At 34.9% G+C, this 10,131-nt stretch overlaps 1 pseudogene; it reads right to left on the bottom strand.

The window, feature by feature from the left end:
• Positions 1–5,114: 5,114 nt before the first annotated feature.
• LOC139876525 (coatomer subunit delta-like) lies at positions 5,115–9,510 on the bottom strand (annotated as a pseudogene).
• Between the last annotated feature and the right edge of the window lie 621 nt (positions 9,511–10,131).

Here is a 10,131-nt window from a genome sequence, read left to right as displayed (position 1 = left end):
CCGCTTCTTTGACTTCTTCCTACCCTTCTTCTCACCGCCACGATCAATTTTGCTACCACGGTTGTCGGCACTTAACAAGGATCCGGATGACGATTCCCCCGAGTTTCTCCTACGAGTGTCTTCACCAAGAATCAAATCCCTAATACCTTCAAACGCTAGCTTAGTAGTTCCTGTAGAGCTATTAACCGTGGTAACCGTACCCGACCAACTCTCCGGTAATGACGAAAGCAAGATTAGTGCTTTTAGTTCATCATCAAACTAGAGATCTACCGATTCAAGCCTTGATATTATATTGTTGAATTCGTTGATGTGATCCGTTGCACTCGAACATTCCCTCATCTTCGTATTGAACAATTGTCGTATAAGAAAAACCTTATTTGCCACCGTAGGTTTTTCATACATGTTAGAGAGAGCCTTCAAGCATGCAAACGTTGTTTTCTCGTTCACGGCGTTATATGCAAATTTCTTGGCGAGAGAGAGACGAATCGTACCCAAAGCTTGGCGATCCAAAAGAGACCAATCGGCATGATCCATGCCTTGGACCTCCAACAAGGTTTGATGTAGCTTCTTTTGATACAAGTAATCTTCGATTTGCATCTTCCAAAAGCCGATGTCTTTTTCATCAAACCTATCGATTCTAAATTTTTCGTCTTCTTCCATCTTCCCAATTCGAAAACCTTGAGCTCTAGATACCACTTGTTAGGGTTATTGGACCCAACAATAAGTGTGATTCCAGAAATCACCCTTCCCACAAATGACAAACGAAGACAAAAATAAAGAAAATAAAAACGCGAAGAATTAACGTGGTTTTATGTAATCAACAGATTGATTACTTTAATCTACGGACCAAACTAGAGAGATTTTATTTATAAATTTCATGATACAATGTATGGGTTACAATCGAGTCTTTATATAGGCAAAACTCAACAAGAAAACGACTTAGGGAGCAAGCCAAACTCGATTCTGGAAAGTTCCTTCCGCTAGACACGCATCGCGGTCGCGATGTCCAAATCCCGGTGGCGATACACACATCTCAAAATTGGGTTTGTTCTGCCACTCCATCGCGGTCGCGATCTACTCATCGTGGTTGCGATCCACCCCCGTTCTCGAGAGTCTTAATTGTTTGTATCTCTTTCACCACTCCAACAGTAATGATAGTCATTTAAGTGAATTTTCGGTACGTATTTTTATATGGAATTGGTAAGTAATGAACTTTTTTTTTTTTTTTTCAATTCATGCTAGTGACGTTTAATGTTTGTTTGTTATTTGTAGGCTTTCAACAGTATGCACAGTTTAATTAGGGACATACCCCTGTTCCCAAATTTAGTTAAGCTTTTGTTTTTTTTAACGACGTTAAGCTTTTAATCGGTATCAATGGTATTTGAGATTGAGATCGAGATCTGTTGTTGGTTTTGTTAAACTATATGCCTAATCTTGAGCATATTACCTTTTCTGATGTAAGTTCATGTGTTTGCTCCATTTACTTTATATTTTTGACTATACCAATTAATTTTAATGTTTACTTATGTCATGTGTTCCTAGTGTTTGTTAACTATCTATTTTATATTGATTCTGATTAGGGGCTTCAATGTGCAAACCTAATTCACGTACGGAAATGGGACCCAGCAGTAGAGACACCTCCACCGGCTTGTTTGGTTTCTAACGTTAAAGTAATCGTTATACTTAATAATCTGGATGCAGTTATAGGAAAGAAAGAGTTTGCATTAATAATGATGTATATATCCTCTTAATAATGTGTGTAAGCTAGAGAAACTTACAATATTGAGTTAATGTCATGAGTTCCCGATGCCGTAGAAGCTGGGACCCACTACATGGAAACTTGACCAAAATATTGAGTTTCTCTGGTGCCTCCGAATTTCGTCGGGTTAAATTTGTGTAACTCTTATTTTCTGTCTTTATTACATTACATTTTATTATTCATGTATTGTGCGGCTATTTTCCATTCCGTATTGACCAATAGTTCAAGCCTCCAATTTGTTGACTCTTTTAGAAAAAGCCTTTGACTGATAGAAAAAATAATTAAAAGATGTTGTGAATGTGATTTGAAGAATCAGATAGCTTAAGCGGGTGAGAAGGAAGCTATACCATTGATCAAACTAAACTCCTGACGTGTGGATTGATATGTCGATCAAATCGGTCAAAGAAAGTCAAACGGAAATTGTTCTTTCTGTTTTTGCTTCATGTTAACAATCTAACCATGAATTGACCACAGTTTGAACCCTGGTATGTCTGTCTTCCTTAATTTTTTTTGATACCAATTGTAATTACTAGATTCGTTTATTTCATGTATGTATGTGTTAGATTGGATATAACAGTAAAAAAATATACTCCGTATGTGATATGTATCGTGTGTATGAATATAGAATGAAGGTGGAAGGTCTGATAATGTATATTACTACAAATGTAGTAGTAGAATAAGAGAGATTTCAACATAATTCAATTTTTAATGTACAAAAGCAAGTTCAACCCTACTTTTAATGTACTCCAATGCTCCACTGGACATCTTGTATGATGATTTTTAAGGTGTTGTTTGCTTTTTAAGATTTTTTTTTTTTTTTTTGAAGATCTGCGGACTATGTCTGTAAAGAAGATGTGGCATGAAAGTCTGTATGCTGAATAGTGACGACTTTTTATTTTTATGTCTGTGAAATGACTTAATTTTGTCTGCAGCAATTAGAAGCACAATTCTAAGTCTGCGAGGCTGCAGACATAATAACACATTATTTTATCTTATGTATTCAGAAAAAAAACTGTCTGCAGTAAAAACGTCTGCGGGCACATACATAAGACATTATAAGTTTTGCAGACTCAAAAACAAACGCCACCAGGCTATGTTTGTTTGCTAGCTTTTTGAAGCTTTTAGGAGCTTTTAACTTTTGTGAAAAGCTCATATAAAATCAAAAGCTTTGTTTGGTAATTAGAGCTTGTAGCTTTTTGGAGAGTCAAAAAGCTCTTACGCTGTATTCTCGAGTTTATTTTTAAGCGGAAAGGAGTGAAAAAGAAAGGGGATGAGAGTGTTTTACTATCCTTCCTAATGCGCCCAAATATGGGCGGAGAGTGTTGTTAACAAATTATAACTGTACTATCCCCTCTAAACCTCTACTCTCTTCTCCTCTCCACTTAAAATAAAAACTTGAGAATCACTATTATTTTATAATCTGTCTGTTTCCTTTCCTTTCTGTTAAAAAAAAAAAAAACTCGAGAATGCAGCGTTAGGGTAAACGCTAATTTGATTAGCGTTTGAAATAAATAATTAGCTTTTGCTATTTAAATTCCAAAATAACCCTCACACAAAAAAAAAAAAAAAAAAAAAAAAAGGGTAAAACCGTTCCTCTAGCGACCCCACACCGACCGGTACCACGGCCAAATAACCCTCACAACAATATTTAAAGCACGTGGGTATATTTTTTGTTTCTCAATGCCTTCTATCGTAAGTCGGCCTATTAATAGTTTATGTTTGTAAACATGCTTTTTGTTGACCATGTTTTTTTTACGTATATATCTATAACGTTGTATTTTTTTTATGTGTGTATAATATATATAAAATCATATTTTGTTTTGGTTATTTATTATGTAATTCCTTAAAGTTGCTGCAAGTATAGGTGTTTATGAATATGGATGAAGTGTTTGAATGTATTTTGTTATTATGTGTTTTTTTTTCTTGATGTCTATTTTTGTCATTTTACCATTTTTTTTAAACTGCTCTAGCTATTTTTTCAAACACCTAAATATATCTAAAAAGTTTCAGCTACCAACTTCCAGCTACCAGCTTTCAGCTAAAAGCCTCCAATTTCCGGCTAATTTTGCCAAACATACCTTAATTTGAAAATATAAAATGTTAATGCAAGACAACCAACATCATTTCATAACAGGAATCTATTTATTCCAAATACGAACAATTGAATTGCTACAAAAAAACGATAAGCATGACGAAAATTAAATTTAATTCCTTCTATGTGGCCAGAAAGCTAATAGAACACATTAAAATAACAGCAACAGAAACGCGACAATACATATATATCCGGTATTCCGATGTCTTGAAATGGTAACAGCTTTAACTAAACAACTTGGTGGCTATCAGGGAGCAATTGTGTTATTTGGGCAAACTTTGGAGCATCCATTTTTAGTGGAGTGATACTCACTACCTGTAACCAAGGTTGAAGAATTCGGATCTCGGAGAGATCTCGTTTGGACTTTTTTAGGGAGATCTCGGCATCTCGGAATAATCTCGGGGAGATCTCGGACGTTGACTTACGTTGACTTTATAGTTTTTTAAATTTAAAAATATACATAAAAACATAAATATATGTATATTTATATACGTTTTTACGAGATTTTACAAAAATATCCGAGAAATGAGCGAAAAAAATCTTAGAAATTACGAATTTTACGAATTTTACAAGAAAATCTTACAAATTAGCAAGAAAATTCGAGAAATCGTGGCTTTGACTAAGTTTGACCCCATTGACCGAGAAATCTCGGGAGATGAACATCTCGTCTCGGTTGCCTTCTAAAAAAGAGATCTCGGGAGATTTACAACACTGCCTGTAACCATATAAATCACATAATTTGTGAAGGGTTGATAGCCGTGTATATCTGAATAAAAAATATTTCCTATACATAGTAGTTTGAAAAGGGAAAACACTTTTGTATGGTATTCTAAAAACTAATGAATGTGTTAGTTTTTTTCTACAATTATTCTACAAGTCTGACATATAACATAGCCCAAAATGACCCATTCACAAGTAAATGGGTTGAAAAGGCCACACTCCTAGCTGAACCCATAATGTCCAATTCATAGCATCACAAAAACTCTTCTTTCATGGATTTGTTTTGTGTTTATAGTTAAGGTGATAAAATTCGCTTGTCGGTTGAAATAATTCCGACTTTGACCACCTAAGTTGGACTTTTGACAACTTTGACCGAATAAATCGGCTAAGTCAGAAACTAGTTGAGGGGACTTTTACAACCATAATTCCAAATACGAATCGACTTTGTTAAAAAGCAAGTCCAACCCTACTTCTAATGTACTCCAGTACTCCACTGGACACCTTGTATGATGATTTTTAACACTAATTTGTAAAAATGATAAGTTAATGTAAGAACCAACATCATTTCATAACAAGAATCCATCTATTCCAAATACGAACACTCAAATTGCTATAAAAAAAACCATAAGAATGATGAAAGTCAAAATAAAATTCCCTTTCATTAAACAACTTGGTAGCTATCAGTGAGCAACTGTGTTCTTTGGGCAAACTTTGGAACAGCTCCATCTTTTAGTGGGATGATATTCACTACCTGTAACGATATTGACTTTGTTAAAAAACAAAAAGACCGCGCGTACAACTGAGTAAAAAATACTACTGATCCCGGGTGGTTTGAACAGGGAAAACCATATCCGTGTACGTTCAAGGTTGTAAATGTTGCTAGTCGGGGACTAGTTGGTCAGGATCTTGTAAAGACTATCGGCCAAGTCGGAGACTAGTCAGACGTTCACCAACTTTGACTTTGATTGTATTTGACCTACTTTTACATATTTTGACCGAATAAAACCAACTTTAACGGAGGGACTTTTTGACCAGATAAATCAACCAAACCGGGGACAAATTTTACACTCGTACTACTTTAAAATACCAACGGAAGACTTTTACAACTATGAAAGTGCTTGATTAAAAAGAAGGTGAAGAGTAAAAAACACACAAGAAAATGCTACGGGGAAAACAATAAAAAGTAACGATATAAATAGGAAAAGTTGCCTTACCTTCATGTTGCTGAAAGTAGTTGTTGCAGAAAAACGGACAGAAATGGGGAAGAAAGCTGAGGTATCAGCTGAAGGAACAACAAACTCCATTGACCCACTACATAAATATTTAAGCTCATCAATCAGTTTGTCTCGGTTTCCTTTAAAAAAAAAAAAAAAAAAAAAAAAAAAAAAAAAAAAAATGTTATTTACTAACCTGCGGTTTGAGTCATCAATGAGAAGTATAGACCATTCCAACATTGAATTTCTCGAGTCATACCTGCAATTGAAAGAACATGAACTCCGGTTGACCCCACAAAATTGAAAATCTCAAACCAACTTCACAGCTTGCATAATTGAACTTAAATTATATGCATTACAGTATAAGTTTTTGTTTTATAAAACTTGAGGTGGCAATCTGGGCAGGTCGGGTAATGAGTGAATGTCAATACTTGTAAACTTATAGGACAGTCGGGTTGATGCACAAACAGACTTTTGTATGGTTTTCAAAAAATAATGAGTGTGTAAGATTTTTTCTATTGTTGTTCTACTACTTTGGCATATAACATTACCCAAACGACCCATTCACAAGTAAATGCGTTGAAAAGGCCACCTCTAGCTGAACCCATTATGTCCATTTCATAGCATCACAAAAATTTCTCTTTCGTGGATTTGCTTTGGGTTTATAGTTAAGGTGATAAAAATCGCTAGCTAGTCGGTTGGGACCATTTACGGACTAATCGGCCAAGTCCTCACTAGTCGCGGACAAGTGAGACGTTAACCAACTTTGACTGTAATCGACATCCTTTGACCGATTTTAACCGAATAATTCCAAGTTTGAAATAATAAACCCGACTTTGATCACTTAAGACTTTTGACAACTTTGACCGAATAAATCGACTAGTCGAGAACTGTCTGACTACTTAGAAAACCCGACTAGTCAGGGGGACTTTTATAACCATAAATATAATGATACTTTTATAACCTGAAAGATGACACCTTTGAAGCTGTAGCAAGAACAAAGAGAAATATTTAAAGGATCCAAATTATTATTGTTAACTATAATAATCCTAACAGTATAATTTTTTATATAGAAAAACAAGCAAACAAACATATATCAAAATAAAGTTAAAGAATTTAACCTCCATTCTCCATCAACATTCCTAACATTCGGTGCCTCTCTAAGAGCAGGAAGAGGTACCGCAATCACAACATTTTGTAAATCAAACGTTGATGAAACTTCATACTCGATGCTGACGTCAGTCTCGTTTCCAGAAACAGATGGCCAGCAGTTAACTAACAAACAATGTGATCAAAATATCATTAGAATAAAAATAGAATCCATCACACATACATGAAGGATGACGCTTACTTGTTTTCCTAAAAAAAAAAAAAAAACTGTAAATGGAACTCGGTCAGATCTGGGTTTGGGCCTTTGATTTAATTTTAACAGAAACGATACTAAAAAAAATAAAAATAAAAAAAATGATGCTTACTTGTCAGAGGAACATCTGACTCATCTTTACTTTGTAATCTCCATTTTAAAAGACCGAGACCGTCACCAGACTGGTTAGTTGGAAATGGACGGTTAGGATCTTTGGATCCAAGAATGTTTTCACTGGAGAATAACTCTTTGTTGATGTTGGGATGTGTTTTGAATTTAATTTCTAGATTATCACCACTCTCAATCTGTATGAATTGGTAGAAATATATATTCGCCAAGAACAACATACCATTATTAACAATAACAATAACAATAACAATAACAATAATAATAGGCTCTATTGAGTCGACAGCAATCCTCGATTTATTGGCGACTTGACTGACTCTTAGAGCCTAAATTAAATTCCAGGCAGGATTTAAAACCCATGAAAACTTGATTCTACCATTTTCATGGCGTCTACTTATTTTTATTTTATTATTTTTTATTTTTTTAAAAAAACTTTTTCCTACTTAAAGGCCGGAGGTCCTCTCGGAAGCAATCTCTTTATCCGTCGAATAGAGAGAGGGATGACTTTCTCTACTTTTGAGAGTGTTTCACTCTGGGTGGAGAAATGACTTGTCTTTATTCTCGGATAGGGGAAGGATTGTCTACATCTCACCTCCCCATACACCACTCATGTAGTATTGGGTTTTGTTGTTGTTGTTGTGTTGTAATAATAATAATAATAATAATTAATAATTAATAATTAATAATAAATATAGTAATAAAACCCCACGGTAACATGTTTAGCTTCACCAGAAGCATCACATGCTTAGCACATGAACATTACTACTGGGTGAAGTTTCATTGACAATAACAGAGCATGAATATTAATGTCAAGGTTTTAAACGTCATTAGTCAGGGCCTAGTCATACATTGACCACCTTTAACTTTGATTGTATTTGACCGACCTTCACCGATTTTGACCGAATAAATACAAATTTGAACTAATAAATTCGAGTACGACCTACTAAAATGGAATTTTGATAACTTTGACCACATAAATTGGCCAAGTCGGGGACAAGTAGGACTAATTCGAAATCCAGACCATCGGGGCTTTTACAACCTTGGCAATTCTTGTACATTAGTATGCTCGGCCCGACCCAAAATGGAATTGACCCGACCCATTCGACCCGTTTGAAAAAGGCTGACCCGTTTGGAACCAAACTGATTTTGACCCAAACCCATTGCTACCCAACCCAACCCCATCCAATTGCCAGGCATACTAATGGGTCAAAATTCATTGACAATAGTAGCATGCATACCTGAACTTGAATAAACCCATCATCCTCGTTAACAACTTGGAGAAACAATGTTCCCTGTACATCAAAGTTACTCAAACCGCCATCTCTCTTTAGGGTCACATTAAGCTTTTCTTCGGTAGTCAAAGTATCGGGTCAGTAGGTGGTGGATCAAATGATCTGGTTGAGTTAGCACTCAGTCTGACATCTTCGACAATATCTTCACCTTCGGCTTTTAGTGATTCAAGAAACTGGTTCGCCTTTTGTAATTTACCGAGTTTCATACCCATCCCCTTACTTGGAGCACTAACAACCGCACTTTGTCGACCTGATTGATATCATCTTACAAATGTTAAAGGTGTTCGATTTTAAGGTATGAGTTAGATACTGTTTTTTTTTTCATCATGAAGAGTACGGTTTGATACTGGTTAGATGCATATGGCTTAAGGGAAGGGTTTTATGGCCATAAAAAACGGGAACCCGATCTCCTGCGCTATCAAACCCATACCCATATAACGTTCTACGCCAAAAGGAATCTTACAAACTGGTTGCATAAGCCCTATTTTGATTCAGTGTTGCAGAACTTGGAATTACTCAGTGAATAGTCGATTTTTGCAGCTCGGGGAGTACTTGGCAAGTAATAGGTCAAACTCGGCCAATACTCGAGATTACTCGAAACATCGGTCAACACTCAGCCAAAACTCAGGATTACTCGTAAAAAACAGTCAAAATTAGCCAAAACTCGGTCAAAATCAAACTTGGTCAACATCCCAATATTCCCAGAGTTACCAAGTACTCTCTAAAAAGTCCTAACTGAGTACTTCCCAAGTAAAGATTTTAGCATACTTGGATATGATGCCATTACAAAAAGAAAGTAAAAGCCAAAAGAAAACTAGACACACAAAGAGAGAATAAATAAAAGCAATCACCAACCTTTAGATTTGCTTGAGAAGGAGTCTACGTCAGAGCTTAATCCAAATCCAGAACCACTTCCAAAAGTGTTACCACTCGAAATTCCCATATCATTATGTGATGACCCAGAAATTTCGACTAAATTTAAACTTAATCTTTGTATGATTAACATTTTCGACACGATAAGCAAAGTCTGTAAAACTGAATCTCAAAATTTTTGAACTACTTTTATATATTTAAATACCTTTCGGTTGTTTTTGACGATTCGCGAACAATTATATGTAAATAGATACATATATACTATAACTTGAAAAGGTAACAATGTATTAATTATTTGATACCGTACATTAAACTTATTGGTTTAAATATCTATTTGAATATATATGATAAGTTGAAATATTTATTATTAAAATTTATTTATAAATAACTTCCAATGTGTATTTAAAAACTGATTTATATATATTAAAAAGATATATACATATATATAATTTCAAGTTATTTAGTAAACGATAGTAACATTTCAAATTGCTACAGTACCCAAAATGCTACAGTGTTTTTGAAAATCACTATTTGCTATAGTGAAATTGACTTTGCTACAGTGAATTGCTACAGTAAAAATTGACTTTGCTACAGTGGTATATTTTATGGATGAGTTAAGACTATATTTTGACAAAGGTACGATTCACGAAACGTAAAGTACAAGTTTTCTCAGCGTACGAAAGGGCGTTCGA

The sequence above is a fragment of the Rutidosis leptorrhynchoides genome, chromosome 11, assembly GCF_046630445.1.
Source record: "Rutidosis leptorrhynchoides isolate AG116_Rl617_1_P2 chromosome 11, CSIRO_AGI_Rlap_v1, whole genome shotgun sequence".
Lineage (NCBI taxonomy): Eukaryota > Viridiplantae > Streptophyta > Magnoliopsida > Asterales > Asteraceae > Rutidosis > Rutidosis leptorrhynchoides.
Note: the sequence above shows the minus strand (reverse complement) of the source record. Positions and strands in the feature narration are given on the sequence as shown.